At 42.7% G+C, this 17,791-nt stretch overlaps 1 protein-coding gene across 2 annotated transcripts in view; it reads right to left on the minus strand.

Annotated features, from left to right (window-relative positions):
• DDX31 (DEAD-box helicase 31) overlaps positions 1–17,791 on the minus strand; it is a 149,346-nt gene that overhangs the window by 18,759 nt on the left and 112,796 nt on the right. The window lies entirely within an intron of this gene.

Below are 17,791 nucleotides of genomic sequence, written 5' to 3' on the forward strand. Positions count from 1 at the left end.
TGCCCTTCTCTTTTGACCAGTCCAACAGAAAGACAAATAGGAAAAAAGATGAAGACACAAAAGATAAAAGAAGATCTTAACCTACCGACACACATCCAAAGGCAGCCATTCAATCATCATAATAAATGTGAGATCTTCCTAGTAAATTATTGTTATGCAAATACGCATGTTGATGTCAATGGCAGAGGTTGGGAGGAGTGTCAAAGCATCAGTTATTTTGTTGAAAACAATAGTGGATGGCTGTGAAAATCCACCTGTGCTTGGCAAGGACCTAGGGCCTAGACATAGGAACATTCCTCTATTGCAGGCATGTCCAAAGTCCGGCCTGCATTCTGGTTTTGAAAGGCCCACCTGGTTATATGGATATATATATGTTTTGTGGCCCCCAACGATCTCCCAGCGCCGGGGCAAAAGATATATATGCCGGCTGCCTTGGAGGGGACAGGAAGGAGGGACGAGTGCTGTACATACAGGAGAATTTCCTGTTTACACGGCAGCCTCTGTAATAGGAAGTCCCGTCTCCTGTGCTGCCATTGGACGACTTTTCTGTCCATCATAAGAGGAGGGACTTTCTGTTAAAGAGGAAAACAAAAACAAAAAAAACAGGCGTTTCTCCTGTGTGTAATCTTTTGGCACTCGTCCCGCCCCCCCCGTCCCCCTCCAAGGCTGCAGATGGATGGGCATCAATCAGGCTGCACTGATGGCAATGGTGAGTCTGCATTCCTGGCAATGGGGGTGCAGCATTCCTGGCAATGGTGGGTGCTGCATTTCTGGCAATGGTGGGTGCTGCATTTCTGGCAATGGTGGGTGCTGCATTCATGCCAATGGTGGGTGGAGGTGCCGCACTGATTGACATAGGGGGTGATGCATTCATGGCAATGGTGGGTGCTGCATTCCTGGCAATGGTGGGTGCTGCATTCATGGCAATGGTGGGTGCTGCATTCATGGCAATGGTGGGTGCTGCATTCCTGGCAATGGTGGGTGCTGCTTTCCTGGCAATGGTGGGTGCTGCTTTCCTGGCAATGAGGGTGCTGCATTGATGGCAATGGGGGTGCTGCACTGATGGCAATGGGAGTGCTGCACTGATGGCAATGGGGGTGCTGCATTGATGGAAATGAGGGTGCTGCACTGATGGCAATGGGGGTGCTGCATTCATGGCAATGGTGGGTGCTGCACTGATGGCAATGGGGGTGCTGCATTGATGGAAATGAGGGTGCTGCACTGATGGCAATGGGGGTGCTGCATTAATGGCAATGGGGGTGCTGCATTGATGGAAATGGGGGTGCTGCACTGATGGCAATGGGGGTGCTGCACTGATGGCAATGGGGGTGCTGCATTGATGGAAATGGGGGTGCTGCACTGATGGCAATAGGGGTGCTGCATTGATGGAAATGGGGGTGCTGCACTGATGGAAATGGGGGTTCTGCATTCATGGCAATGGGGGTGCTGCACTGATGGCAATGAGGGTGCTGCATTGATGGAAATGAAGGTGCTGCACTGATGGCAATGGGGGTGCTGCATTCATGGCAATGGGGGTGCTGCACCGATGGAAATGGGGGGCTGCACTGATGGCAATGGGGGTGCTGCATTGATGGAAATGAGGGTGCTGCACTGATGGCAATGGGGGTGCTGCATTAATGGCAATGGGGGTGCTGCACTGATGGCAATGGGGGTGCTGCATTGATGGAAATGGGGGTGCTGCACTGATGGCAATGGGGGTGCTGCATTCATGGCAATGGGGGTGCTGCATTGATGGAAATGGGGGTGCTGCACTGATGGCAATGGGGGTGCTGCATTGATGGAAATGGGGGTGCTGCACTGATGGAAATGGGGGTTCTGCATTCATGGCAATGGGGGTGCTGCACTGATGGCAATGAGGGTGCTGCATTGATGGAAATGAAGGTGCTGCACTGATGGCAATGGGGGTGCTGCATTCATGGCAATGGGGGTGCTGCACCGATGGAAATGGGGGGCTGCACTGATGGCAATGGGTGGGCTGCATTCATGGCAATGGTGGGGCTGCATTCATGCCACTTGTGAGGCGTCAGATGGGCACTTACCCTTATTTTGCTTCACAATTCTTTATTTAAAATTTAAATTTTTTTTCCTGAAACTTCCCTCTTAAAGTGAAGGTGCGTGTTATACTCCAATAAATACGGTATATCCAAATAACACGCCCAAGCTCATCTCTTCACCACATACAGACACAAAGGCAAGAGAATTTAGACCGAATTTTACTGGTTCAAAGAATGTCAGACAAAATGGTTGGCCCTCATGCATGTTCACTTTATCAAATTTGGCCCTCTTTGAAAAAATGTTTAGACACCCCTGCTCTATTGCAATTTTTCTCAACTCTACTCCTCGAGTACCCCCAACAGGTCATGTTTTCAGGCTGTCCATTATTTTGCACAGGTGATTTGATCAGTTTCACTGCCTTAGTAATTGCCACAGCGATGAAATCCTGAAAACATGACCTGTTAGGGGTACTTGAGGACTGGAGTTGAGAAACATTGCTTTACTGGACTGTAAATGTTCAAATCGGGTGAACGTTCACTGATGTCAGAGCGCACCTTTAAAGAAGAGATGCTAACAAAATAGGATAACCTTCACTTGAAGAATTAAGTAACTGTTGTGTGGGGGTTCCACTAACTTCATCCGCTGGAGACACATCAGGAAGTAAGTAGAAAAATGTCCACCCTCTGAGGGCCTGTTTTTTAAATGGGCTTTCGGTATGTGTCAATGACATCGGTTTAAGAGGTTTCTGAGATCATTCAAAATTAATTGACAGGTGCATTTGACCTGCAGTTGACATTCTCCTGACCTGCTTTATTCAGGTTTTGCAATCCCATAGACATGTATGGAAATGCAAATCCCATCTGAATCAAACAAACGCCTGTCGAATATTTTTACACTTTCTTTATGGTGACAACTATAAAATATTGGATTTCCCATCACAATGTCCTGGTAACAATGGTCACACCAAGACGAACAGAAGGGATACATTTCCCTAGTAGAGACACAAACAATAAAAACCTGAGAGAGATTGTAACTCTTCCCACTCCAAAGCTAAATAAATGTTTTGGCTTTAGTTACACTTTAAAGTTTAAGTCAGGACAAAATAAAAATAAAAAAAAAAAAATCTTTATATCACTGCAGTCCATGCACGATACCCCATGTTTTATCCTTTAAAAATGTTAAAAGTACAGAAAGAGGCCTGTTGATCTGGCAAAAATCCAGTGTGCTCATATAATCCTAATATATAGGTGCCTTTCCAGCTACCTGCTGGACTACAGGCAGTCCCCGAGTTACGAACGGGTTAGGGACTGCTGGTTTGTTCCTAAGTCGGAAATGTCCGTAAGTCAGAAGCGAATGCGCAGAACGGCAAAGACGTCATTTTCCTATGTTCTGTCAAGTAGCCGTGCATGCGCAGATGACGTTTTCCAATGTTTTCCAAGGTGCCCGCCGTCAAAAAGTAGCCACGCATGCGCAGAATGTCACGCCGCCTCCCGTTCGTTAGTAGGAGTCATTCGCAAGTCGGAGGTTCGTAACTCGGGGACTGCCTGTACTGAACTTCACTTATCCTCCACTCTCTCCCCCTCTCTACATGCATAAACTGATTCATTTTCCAGCAAAAAAATGCTACTGTCTTGATTAGCAAGACCCTGCTCACACTGTATGTAGGGAAAGGGCTCTTGGGAGATGTAGCTAAGGACACGTGCCTGCATTACTATTAGCGGAGCCCGAGCAGCTGGCCCTGCAAACATTTTCCGATTCTGTCAATGACATCACAGGGAGTAATAAAAGTCATTTCTTGCTACAAGAACAAAGTAAAAGAAAAAAAATGCTGGAATATGCTCCAGAGGAGGAGGAGGTCATGCATGGACATAGTGGTGTTACGTAATGGACCAGTAGGCTATGCTGCTTCCTATATTGCGTAACAATTTCCCACTTCAGCCAAGTTTGGTCCACGTCTATTTTCAGCTGTTCAGAGATTCCTGGAGACTTTACATCTGTCAGTCTCTAAAATGACACTTTTCTCTTTCATTACTGTTCATAAGCGGCAATAACCAGCAGCGGGAGAGGGAGATTAATCCTGAGCTGACGATAAGCTCCCTTCATCTGAGTGCGGAAGAGAGAGCTTAGAACAAAGTGCTGCAGCCTTGGACATTTAGGGTTACTCTCAGTCTGCAGAGGTCAGACTGCCATAAAGGACGACAGAGTAACTAGCTCTGTAACCATCAATGATAAAAACACTCCATACGTTACTTTGGAATACAGCTGGATTAAAATGCCTGCAAGAAGGGGGAAAGAAAAGAGCTCACTGAAATAAGTGCCACAAAGTCTACATAAGCCAAGCACCGCTTACCAAGCATCTCTGATCATTTGCAAAAAACACTTACAATATAGTGAAAATTATCCTGAAATATGACCAAATTCTAGCTTCTTATCTTTTATAATGAAGGAAGAATTCACTGGGTTACCAGTCATATTTTGTAATTTAGAAGAGAATATAGCAATGAAACCACAGCCCCGCTCTAATATACATTTAAAAAGTAATGGATAACCAGTTTTGGATAAAGTAGGGACTGGTTAAAGCCCCTGTGAGGTTTGTTTCTGTGTCCCATTGCACCGTTTTTCCTTTACTTCTTGATCTAAAGAGGCAACCGGAAGTGAAAAGAAATGTCTAAAAATTAAGGGAATTCCCCACTTACACAATTGTTAATAAAACAGGTACCCCATTGGAGGAGCTATCACTTGATTTTTTAATGGTGTCTGCAACATATTCACCACTACTTTCTGTTTCGGTGGTTAAAGCAGAAGTAAACCCATGGATGAAACAATTACATTTCCAGCACATCCCGGAAATGTAACTGTCTCATTGGTCGTGCTCTCAACCAAACTGTCAAACTATCCAATGGCTGGTGTCATAACTGATCACATGTGCAGCACCATGGCAGTTTAAGATTAAACAGGGGCCAAGATGGCAGCTTCCTTGGCTGAAAATGATAGGATACTTCCATTTTAAAATGGTTGTAAAAGAAAATACATTTTTTTAGTGGCTCTCATCTTGCTCCCTGCATTTACAGGACAATGGCAGTAGCGGGACACTTTGGTACCTGCTGCTGTCAATCAAATCCTGTGAGGAGCGAGTGGAGGCAGGCCCGAGCTGTGCTGCGTGTGCCTATGGACGCACGCGGCTTTGCTCTGGAGCAAGCCTGCAGGTGTACCCCCATAGAAAGCGGCCTTCTATGGTGGAACAGAGAAGGGGAGGGATCCAAGAGCGCTGGCAGGGGGACCCCAGAAGAGGAGGTTTGCAGCCGCCATTGCACAGCGCAGGTAAGTATAACATGTTTTCTGTACTCTCTCTATACTACATGTGTCAAACACAACGCCCACGGGCCTGGTTGAGTTCCTGCAGCTATTCTTTGAGAGAAAAAACACTGGATAAATTTATATAGTCTTACAGATGCAACTGGCACTTTGAGGGCAACCATTATGCTGATACGGCCCACAATGAATTTGAGTTTGACACCCCTGCTCTATACCAACTGAGTTATCTGAAGAGAGGTTGCCCGGCCAAATATGATAAAATCTGATCAGCATGGTTGGACTTTGTTTGACCACTCTCCCTCTCAAACCCACATGAGCATCTGTGAGGCATCCTCAAACGGAAGGTGGAGGAGCGCAAGGTCTCTAACATCCACCAGCTCCGTGATGTCGTCATGGAGGAGTGGAAGAGGACTCCAGTGGCAACCTGTGACGCTCTGGTGAACTCCATGCCCAAGAGGGTTAAGGCAGTACTGGAAAAGAATGGTGGCCACACAAAATATTGACACTTTGGGCCCAATTTGGACATTTTCACTTAGGGGCGTACTCACTTTTGTTGTCAGCGGTTTAGACATTAATGACTGTGTGTTGAGTTATTTTGAGGGGGCAGAAAATGTACACTGTTATACAAGCTGTACACTCACTACTTTACATTGTAGCAAAGTGTAATTTCTTCAGTGTTGTCACATGAAAAGATAGAATAAAATATTTATTATTAGTTTAGCTGAAGGTTTGATGTTACATTACAGTACAGTACATGTGAAAGCGACTGCATGGCTTTATAGCTGTCCAAATCACTTCCACAATAAGCTGACAGTGCAGTTGAACAAGTAAAAAAACTCCTGGTTGATACTACAGCCGGGAGTTTTTTTTACATGTCAGTGCCGCCAGCCTTTTCCTTATGCCAGTGACAGCGAAAGGGATAAGGGAAAAACTTTACCAAAAATAACTGGAGACCAGCACAAGCCAAAATTAAACTGTGTACACACGGGCGGACTTTTCAGCAACAAACGTCCGACAGTCTTCCGACGGAGTTACAACGGTCTTTCGGACGACCGGACTTGCCCACACACGAACGGACTAAATAATATTAAAAATGGGTAGGAGACATATGTATAAATCATACCAATGTTGCATGCAGCCTACGTTAAGAATGGTGTGTAAAACATATAAGAAAAAAACCTTTTCAGATGTCCGTCTGCCGGGAAGTGACGTAACTTCCCGGCAGACGAGTGGGTGGAACACAGGCATATCCATCTGATCGTCACTTCCCCCATCTCAATACCTGCATTGGGTACAGTGACTCTGCCTGTCATCCAAGCCAGCATCTGAGTGCCATCCCACCCCAGTGGTCACTGGGCGGGGGGACCTAACTTACCTCTTGGATTTTTTAATTTTACCTTTGCCTTGCGTTTTGGTTTTAAGTGTGTTTTTTTTTAAATAAAAACATTTTTTGGTACTTTATCACACTATGGAAGCCCTTCTTTATATTTTTCTGATGCATGAGGTTATTGCCGCATTATGACCCACCTGGATATCACTGGAGACATCTAAGGACCAGCAGCAGTGAGCAGCAAAGCCCATTTAAAGCACTACAGGCCTGATACCCCTGCAGGGGTTCCGACAGTTGGTGAGTGGGCAATTTGAGGGGGGAGCACAGAAGTCACCAGTCAACCCTGTTCACATGAAAGTCACCCTGGGAAATATCTTGCCTTGCTGTCGTGTAAAGTGCATGGGACTAATATACAGTGCTCCAATTGTCATAACATATGAACTGTGTAAACACTGTTATATATACGCATATGGTGGATGCAACCTTTCTCCATAGGAATTAGCATAACTTCACTAGTATATGCCTCTTGCTACACATAGTATGTTTCCAGTTGTTTCGCAACAGTGCTGGATATGGTTACTGATTTAAAGATTGGCTATTGGTTTATCAGTAACATATAGGGTTTATATAAGGTTTTTTTCTTATGTTTTACACACCATTCTTAACGTAGGCTGCATGCAACAATGGTATGATTTATACATATGTCTCCTACCCATTTTTAATATTATTAAATATTCCCTCTCATACATCTTTGAGGGTCTAGTATCTTGTATATATGAGATAAAAAAAACGTTATGCTTATGTTTCCTGTATAGGCTTAGCCAACAGGTTTTTCAGGTAGCGCCGTTCTATCCCTAAATTTTTATAATATATATGCATGGCAGGGCACTCCTAGTGAGTGTCTTTGTATAAGGGAGGCAGCAACCTGTGTTTTTTCTTTGCCATATAGACTTGTCCTAAGCGCGGTCTTTCAGGAATATTATCTATGAACGGACTAAAGTCCGTTCGAAAGTCTGTTTGTATGAACGTGATGACGTACGAAGGGACTAAAGTAAGGAAGTTCATAGCCAGTAGCCAACAGCTGCCCTTGCGTCCTTTTTTGTCTGTCGGACTAGTAAACAGACTAACTGATTTTTCGACCGGACTCGAGTCCGTTGGAAAGATTTGAAACATGTTCCAGATCTAAAGTCCTTCTGATTTTCGACAGTTCGATGAAGCCCACACACGGTCGGATTGTCCGACGTATTCATTCCGTCGGACCAGTCCGGTCGAAAAGTCCGCCCGTGTGTACATGGCATTAGAACCTATGCCCAGAGGTACAGTAGTCCCTTAAAATCTCAGGCAATTTGCTAAATACACTGATGGAATACATACACAATCTTTTTTCAGCAGAAGGATTTGTATTTCTGTCCAGCTAGTTCCAAGATTTACGCAGCTCTGCTAGTTCCAAGTCCAACTGGGGTATTTACACTGCTTGCATATAAAAAAATGCATTTAAGAATTTATCCGGGAATATGGAGTTGCATATTAGGTTTCTTTTATATCTGTCAGGATAGATAGACTTGGGAATCAGCAGTTGGCTTACAAAAGACTGAAATAATTATTTCTCTAAAATTGCTCCCTTCATCCTTCCAGTGCCAGTTTTAATTCTAGCAGTTTTTAAGAATACCTCATAATGCTCTGGATGAATGGTTGTTTTTACTACTGATGGATACAAAGTAGGTTGTACAATTCTTTAGTACTGTAGAATGGCTATCGTACCTTGAGGGTCCTTCATGACAATAAATGTCCAAGCCTCCGGCACTTTGTCCTGATCTCCCTTTTCTACAATCGGATAAGTAGAGCTTATTGTCAGCTCAGCATTAATGGCGCTCGCTTGCTGTTGGAGATTGCCACTTATAAACAGAGCAGTAAAAAAGAAAAACATCACTTTGCTGTCTGACAGCTCTGCTTTCCAAAAGAACTTGTGAGACAGTGAGAACAGAGGTTGACCAGGCTGATCTGTAGCTGTTACTAAAAATGTTACTTTAACCTTGGCAGTCGAACCCCATGAGATAGGCCTGTCTGGCCTGAGCTTTAAAGTGTACCTGTTTTTCATTTTACAACATAAAAAAGTCCTGCCTAATGGGAGACACCCAAGGTGCCCACTTATTGGCCAAAATAGATTTTTTTTATGTCCCTATGTGAATTTGGGTCCCTTTGTTACAGAAACATTTCCATAACTTCATGCCCAAGCTCCACCAACTGTCATACCCTTGTAAAGGGACAGTGCTTTCTCCAGCCAGTGAGCCAATCTCAAACAGAGGGCTTAGCCATCAACTGATAGAAAGTCAGACCCCCACTAACAAAGTAAAACTAAATCAGAGAGGGGCACAGAAGAGGCTACTCTGACTGATTAATGCTTTGACTTTCAAAAAGGAATGTTCAGTTTTTTACATTTTTTAACTAGGTTAGATATGTGTAAGTCATCAGCCTAAATGTTAGTGTTTTGAGAAAAATGACTTTGTTTATATGTATATTTTTTAAATCTACAAGTAAATACATGTTAGCAGCCATATTTGCATATACAGAGCTCCATCTATAAGCTCTATAGTCAATGAAATAGCAGTAAAAAATGTTTTGCCCATATTGCTGGACTACCGCTACAGACTTACAAGCTTCTGAACCCTTTTCCAAGTCATGCTTCCCAGTCTTATACTGCTTTTAAAGCCCTGATGTAGGGGCACTTTAGCAATCCCTAAAACATGTCAGCCATAACATTGTCATCCTGATAATTGACTAATGAAATAGGATTTCAGTGTTCACTGTAAAAGTCCTTGGAATCCAATGAGGGACACAGGAACTCTTAAACTATGTGCCTACAGAAGGATTGGACACTGGTAAACAAAAAAGTAGGCCAGCCTAGGATACTAATACCAGCATTCTTCAGTTTTGTATTTGTACTCACCATAAAATCCTTTTTTGGAGTCTGAGTAACAGGAAGAGATTAACCTTCAAGGTTTTACTGGAGGATTGCACACTAGCACATAAAAAAATTGCTGCCAAGGCCAGGAAAACCCCTCCTACTACCAGTGTCCCTCAGTTTTGTAGCAAAGCAGTACCCAGAGCTTGGCTATAAGCAAAGAGGGGTGGGACCTGCCATATCCATAAAAAGGAGATTATGACGAGTGCACAAATCCTACTTTCTTTTTCATCCAGGCACTGCCAGCTGAGGTAGTCTTCCTGCCAACTGCCACGACTGGAATGTGCTTGGCTGACAAGGCTAGAAAGTGAAGTTCTGCCCAGGACAGAATCCATTCTACCTCTCTTGCTGCAGGGTGTCTTCTGGTTTCTCCTTGATGGTTGATATATACCTCCAGCATGGCTCTGTCTGACTGAATCCAGATCGAATCACCATCCAGCAGAATGGTCTAACACTGCAGAGGTAACCAAATTACCTGAAGTTCCAGGATGTTGATTTGGAGACAAAATTCCTCTGACAAAGTGACCTGTGGACTCTTACCCAGCTCAACGGGCTGGTGTCTGTTCTAAGAATCTCCCAAAAGACAGGACTTCTTCCAACTCCAGAGCCGGATTCCTGAGCCATCAAGGCTCAGTGTCAACAGAGTCTGTCTGTCCGGGGACTCGACTGATTTGTCCCACAATATTAGGATGTGGAGTTGCAGATGTCTGCAATAAAACAACACTACACATATGTACCAACATGAGGCAGATGTGAGAGATGAGACTTGAGGCTTCCAGAAAACTGCCTATGGCCATCTGTTTCATGTGCTAAATAAGCAAGCGATCAATCTTATCAGTGGTTAGAATGTTTAAGAGATTTTGACCAGTTAGACCTGGTTTGACAAAGTAATGTTGCAGCCAGGACCTGGAGTACAGTAGGACCTACCAGCGAGAAAAGAGCTCTAGAAGAGGCTTTCAACTGGTTATTGGTTGGGACCTTAAAGGCAAGTGCATCCTCCACCGGTATGGTAGTCGTGGTGGTAAGAGGAGATACAGCCAAATCTACAGTGGGAACGGAACACTTCTGCAAAAATATATGCTCACAAAATGGATACAAGGCTAACAAGCACTTTTGGGAACAAAGAATTTGAGTGTACTTCCCATTCTCTGTAAAGAAACAATAGAAAAGTGGCTGTAAAGGAAATATATTTGAAACCTTAGGAGTTTAAAGGGCTCAAGACTGGAGGATCAGCAAAAGGTAGTTTTAAAGTGGTGCACATAGCATCAATAACAGCTGAAACGGTTTCCTCTAAGAGTAAGTAGATTGTCATTCCTCAGGGGTAAGCTTATTTGATCAAGGACTTTGATTCAGAATCAGAGTTTCTACAACCAAAGGCTCAAAAGTTGCTGAGGCTGGGGGACCGCCTCCTCTACCCGTTCCTAGAATCATGGTACAGCTGTGTAGAGGTAAGACAACATATAGGCTCAGGGAAGGAGGAAAGGCTTCAGGTACTTAGAAAATGTGAGAGCTAGTAGCAGGCAAGGGGAGAGAGAAGTTCCATGAGGACTTGGCAAACAGGGAGATGTTTCCTTAAAGCTAGATAGCATGAAAGAGAGTGCAGAACACGTATGCACAACACTCCATGTAGCGGATTAGGTCAACACTCAGTTCCACAGTGTTAACCCCTTCCCCGGCAAGCATTTGGGTATTCACTGAGCATGCGGTTTTATTATATATTGGTTTGTCATATGCAGCACATGTTGTGCATCCTTTCACATATGTGATTTGTATTTTAACATATTGTATTAAAGATTTATTTTTTATAATTTCTTGAGTTGGTGGTCCATTCAAAGTCCCAATTAGGGGGCATTTTTTTCTATGTATACTTCCCCGGCAAGCTGGCAGAAATTGGGAATAATGGTACCAGCAACCTATGAAAATGAGGTAGCCCAGCCAGCCTTCTCACTGGTAAGGTTTCCCTTTATTTTCTGTCCCCAAAGAGTAACAGGAATTTAAAGGAAATCTATACAAAGGGAGTGGAATTGCCCATTGGAAGATTTACCCTCACCTCTTGTTCTGGTGATAACTCTGTAATTTGGGATTTTTCCTCACTTTCTGTTTTGATACCAAGGGTCACCAAGACAAATATAGAGGTAGGATTTACCTACAGAGAGCACTAAAAACAGTGGTACAAATACTTCTCTAAATTATCCACAATAAAAGAAAAATCTAGGCTCACTGGAAATGCATTATACTTTACCTTTAAAAAATGTAACACCGATTTACTTTAAAATATATATTATATTTTGAAGCTAAATTGGGATAACACCTACTATATATTTATGACATGTTCCCATTCCCATGGTATAATATAAAAAAATATTCAAATTTTGCTGCTTACCTTTTTACTTGAAAAAAATCCTACCTAGCTTTCCCCTTCTATGTAATGTTAAAACGAGGGCTGGGGAGTTATGTTGACCATAATTTTTGTGAACTGTCTGAGTTTCCTGTGAGACTAGGAAAAGAAGAAGCTGCGCTACCGACGTGACTGTGCCAGACCAGTGAGGGTGGGGGGGTTCTAGAACTGGTAGGGGGGCATTTTTACCTTAATGCAGGGAATGCATTACGGTAAAAAAAACTGTTTTGATTTTGAACATTTCAACTTTGTACTGTAAAATTTCAATATCAATTGTACACCAGATTTGACCATGGTGTGTCCCAACAAAGGGTAGAGGATCTTGGGGTGGTATTTATTGTATGTTAATGAACATTGTCCATCGAACTGTACTGTGGGGGGGGGGGGGGGGGGTGTAAAGAGTAAGAAATTTTTTACAGTACACCCAACCCTTCAAAAGACATTGACCCAAAACCTAAATGAAATTACTAAATAATTGCCTTCAACTGCTAACGAGGTCCACAATCCACACAAATACAGGAAGGCTGCTGGGATTTTTGTAGTGGCATACAGCACCTTCAAAACAAAAGACAAACTGCATGTAAGCAACCAGTCTTAAGCCAGTGTTCTGTCAAAATAGTCCACTCATCAAAAAATCTCCAATTACATCACTTCCGATGCGGCCAAATCACGAGCAGCTGGCATGACGTCAACGCTGAGCATGCACAGATCGCTGGAGGTGAAGGAAAATGATAGAACGCCACCATGTTGGTACACCTAAAACATTTATGATTCCCCGTCTTATTGGTAAACTCGGGACCAGCTGATCTTCCTCTATAGTTCTATGAAAGGGTCTTTGCCGACAGGCCACCATGTTATAATAAAATTCCAGTGATCGGCCGCCGTTTACCTGAATTTACCAATAGGACTGGGAATCAGAATCACCGCCATGTTGGTACACCTAACACATTTCGGATTTCCGGTCCTATTGGTAAAGTCGTGTAAACAGCGGCCAAACACTGGAATTTTACTATAACATGGCGACCTGTCGGCAAACACCCTTTCATAGAACTATAGAGGAAGATCATGTGGAGGAAAAGAAGCAATCCTGGATGGCCGCACTCAATGAAAAATAGGGCATCTTTATTGGAAAAACTATTTCAAATCCAAAATAAGTCACGTTAGAGGTGGTTAGTACAGGAACAGTCGCTAACTCAGCTATGAGTAAGCCTCAGTAGATGTGAAACGCGTTAGCGACTGTTCCTGTACTATCCACCTCTGATGTGACTTATTTTGGATTTTCAATAATTTTTCCAATAAAGATGCCCTGTTTTTCATTGAGTGTGGCCGTCCAGGATTGCTTCTTTTCCTCCACATAACCGTGCAGAGCCAGCACCTATGAGGCTAAGTAGGACGGGAGCTTTTATCCAGGTGTGGCAGTTCTGGGAGCGGCATTTCCTTTTATAGAGGAAGATCAGCTGGTCCAGAGTTTACCAATAGGACAGGGAATCATAAATGTTTTAGGTGTACCAACATGGTGGTGTTCTATAATTTTCCTTGACCTCCGACGATCTGTGCATGCGCGGTGTTGACATTACGCCAGCTGATCGTGACTCGGCCGCACCGGAAATTACATAATTTTACAATATTTTGACAGAACATTGGCCCTAGGAGGATTGGAATTTGGCCAGTTCAACAGGAACCGATTGAATTTCAATCTGTCTAAGGGCAGTCTGGTGGCACTGAAGTTGAGCCATCAAATAACTTTAGTACAACTAGCCTGTTGGGTGTTTTTTTTTTTTTTTTGCGCGATCACTGCCGATGGCTATAGTTGCCAACAGTGATTATTGTATTCTGCTGGTGGGGAAGGCTCCCTGTGCTCCCTGCTGACAGAACACAATAGCGCTAGCAATTTTCTTTCCTTCAACCGGCGATATGTATGGCCTGCCGTAGTTGTGGAACTGCCCAATATACCAAATAAGGTTTTACAAAAAATGCACCTATATGGCATTGCCAAGATCAAAATAATTGTTTCCATTGTATCAGTGACCAGCAAACCCTTGAGTGGACCTATGAAGCCAACATTACAAATCACATCATTATTTTGAATACAATTACCTTTCTTCCCTATGAATAACTATATCACCCCTGCTCCCCCCCCAAGAGAGCCTAGATCACATGATCTCCAGCCACCAAACATTTCCCCAGAAAGTCTATTATTTTTAATCGTCGGGTAAGTGCACCAAAAATCTCTGTTCCTGTAGACAATGACAAAGCATACATAGAAATTATGATTGTTATTACAATAAGGGCTTGTGTAGATGAGTTCCATCAGAGCTACTTTTTTCACCACACACCTTGATTATTTTTTTGCATTCTCATTAGGTTGATGGGAATGGAAAAGCAGCTTAGGAGGTCAGAAGGAACTCAGATCTTACATCTCAAACTGATATCAAACACAAGCAGAATGCACCTTCGTTTGATCACCTGAGCACATTCTGATCAGACGGCTTGAACCAAGTCGGTCCTTTTCATATTTATTTACAAAAATAAAAAAAGATTCTCCTTTAAAGCTCAGTTCACCTCCTGTTTAGGTGACAATTGACAAATTGTGGATTTCTATATTCTTGTCAACTGTCATCAGTACAGTAAGTATAGGTAAATCTCCCCCAACAGGGACAAGACAGCTATAGAAACCTGACAAGGTATTTTATGCAAAAAAAATGTTTGGCTGTAGTGCTACATTACCTGAGGCAAGAAAGAATACTTCACATGTCATTAAAATAATAGTCTAATTTTGTAAATTCTTTACGCTATTATCAAGTGGACTTGTCTTTAAAATTCATACTTCACATCAGTCAATAGGGCACATGACAAATAGCATTACTATTCTGAGTAAAACAAAAAAATATTTCTTTCTAATATGGGCATTGTAAAAAAAAAATTAAAAAACCTTATGCCATCAGCAGCTTGTTAAATTAAATCTATTTATTTTATTTTATTTTTAAATGTATCAATCATTTCTAATGCATATTTGTGATTGATAAAACATAGTTAAAAAAAAAAAAAATTAACATATTGAGAGTAGAACTAAAGAAAAATGTTTCCTTTGGGTAAAATCATTTTTTTTTCTTTTGTGATTTTGTGCTAAGTTGGGTGTGACTAGCTCCAGATTTGTATTAGGTTTAGAATTGAACCTTTTCACTATCCTTCATTTTTTTTCTTAGGCTACTATAACCCAAGTGCTAGCTGCCATGGGAATAGACATGGGGAGATGAGGAAAGGCTTAATACTATAAGAGGAGCTATGATCTCCTAAAATTTGTTTATTATCGCTTTCTGGTTGTTCTTTATTTATACTAGACAGGGTCTCTGCAGCCCCTAATGATATAACACCCACAATGACCATGGTAGCGTGGAGATCATGTGATCTTCTGCCTAGGCATGATGTCACATAATAGAGTTCAGAGCAACCATTTCTTTCTTTTTAAGGCAAGAAAGAGTTACTTTTTAATCAAAATAATAACATGATTTAGTAATACTGGAACATGCATTACAGATTGTGAAGAAGAGTGATTGTATGCTATTAGCCATAGCGGTATAGCTAAACCCCAAAACAAAACTGTAATATACTGCAGCTTAGTGGCTGCATTCATCATCTTTTCTTCAGGCTTTTTTCCTTTTACTTACAGCTGCCAATAACACATTTCCTATCTTAGGGTGGCTACACTCACTCCTCCACTGTACCTATGGAAGGGCAACATAGCCACCTTTGGACAGTGTAGAGGGTAGTGTTAAATGGACTAGTAGATTTAGATGGACTTTACATAGGTGACTCGTGTATAAAAGCCTAACTTCAGCTAACGCCCGTTAAAGTGGTTGTAAACCCTTTACAACCCCTTTTGCCTACAGGTAAGCCTATAATAAGACTTACCTGTAGCTACCATGAATTTCTCCTAAGCTTGCATAGTTTAGGAGATATTCACTGTATACGCATGTGCCGATGTTATTGGCACATGCGCACTGAAGAGACGGCTTGTACGAGCCATTTCTTCAGCTAGTGGGCAGTTACTGACGACTCCCGCACGCAAGCACGGGAGTGACATCATCACGGCTCCAGCCAATCATAGCGCCCGAGCCCATGATACCCAGAAGTAACTCTAGGAGACATGTCGCCGACCAAAGCGGTGTGCCGGGATCACTGCGGGGGCTTTGATCTAAGGTAAGTATATCATAATGAGTTAGTATGCTATGCATACTAGCTCATTATGTCTTCGTCTTGCAGGGTTGTTGTTTTTTTTCCCCGTGGGTTTACAACCACTTTGAAGTGGTTGTAAAAAAAAAAAGCACCTGGCTCATTGTGCTAGTATGCATCATATAGTGGCATAATGGCATGCCATAATAATAAAAATGACCAAGCGGGCTTTACTACTGTTAGAGCAACTTTTACAATGTTACAGCAACATTTTTTTCTTTTAGAATAAAAGGTTATAACTACTATATAACAATAAAAGCTGTCATTGCCAATGTTGAATGGTTTGCCCCAAATTTCTAACTGCTCCTTTTGCTGGATAGCTTGATCTGTTGAAGTTGAAAAACATTTTATTCATTGTCAGGATCACAGTTTATAAAACTATGTTATGGGGGACTCAGAAAAACAAAGAATCCTGTGGTAATGGTACTGATAGACTGCTTAATATACAGTATCTCACAAAAGTGAGCACCCAACTCACATTTTTGTAAATATTTTATTGTATCTTTTCATGTGACAACACTGAAGAAATGACACTTTGCTACAATGTAAAGTAGTGAGTGTACAGCTTGTATAACAGTGTAAATTTGCTGTTCACTCAAAATAACTCAACACACAGCCATTAATGTCTAAACTGCTGGCAACAAAAGTGAGTACACACCTAAGTGAAAATGTCCAAATTAGGCCCAATTAGCCATTTTCCCTCCCTGGTGTCATGTGACTTGTTAGTGTTACAAGGTCTCAGGTGTGAATGGGGAGCAGGTGTGTTCAATCTGGTGTTATTTCTCTCACTCTCTCATACTGGTCACTGGAAGTTCAACATGGCACCTCATGGCAAAGAACTCTCTGAGGATCTGAAAAAAAGAATTGTTGCTCTACATAAAGATGGCCTAGGCTATAAGAAGATTGCCAAGACCCTGAAACTGAGCTGCAGCACAGTGGCCAAGACCATACAGCGGTTTAACAGGACAGGTTCCACTCAGAACAGGCCTCGCAATGGTAGACCAAAGAAGTTAAGTGCACATCCTCAGCGTCACATCCAGAGGTTATCTTTGGGAAATAGTCATATGAGTGCTGCCAGCATTGCTGCAGAGGTTGACGGGGTGGGGGGGGGGGTCAGCCTGTCAGTGCTCAGACCATATGCTGCACACTGCATCAAATTGGTCTGCATGGCTGTCATCCCAGAAGGAAGACTCTTCTAAAGATGATGCACAATAAAGCCTGCAAACAGTTTGCTGAAGACAAGCGGTCTAAGGACACGGATTACTGGAACCATGTCCTGTGATCTGAAGAGACCAAGATAAACTTATTTGGTTCAGATGGTGTTGAGCGTGTGTGGTGGCACCCAGCTTAGGAGTACAAAAACAAGTGTGTCTTGCCTACAGTCAAGCATGGTGGTGGGAGTATCATGGTCTGGGGCTCTATGAGTGCTGGGGAGCTACAGTTCATTGAGGGAACCATGAAAGCCAACATGTACTGTGACATAATGAAGCAGAGCATGATCCCCTCCCTTCGGAGACTGGGACCCAGGGCAGTATTC

Source organism: Aquarana catesbeiana, linkage group LG09 (assembly GCF_042186555.1).
Source record: "Aquarana catesbeiana isolate 2022-GZ linkage group LG09, ASM4218655v1, whole genome shotgun sequence".
NCBI classification, from domain to species: domain Eukaryota; kingdom Metazoa; phylum Chordata; class Amphibia; order Anura; family Ranidae; genus Aquarana; species Aquarana catesbeiana.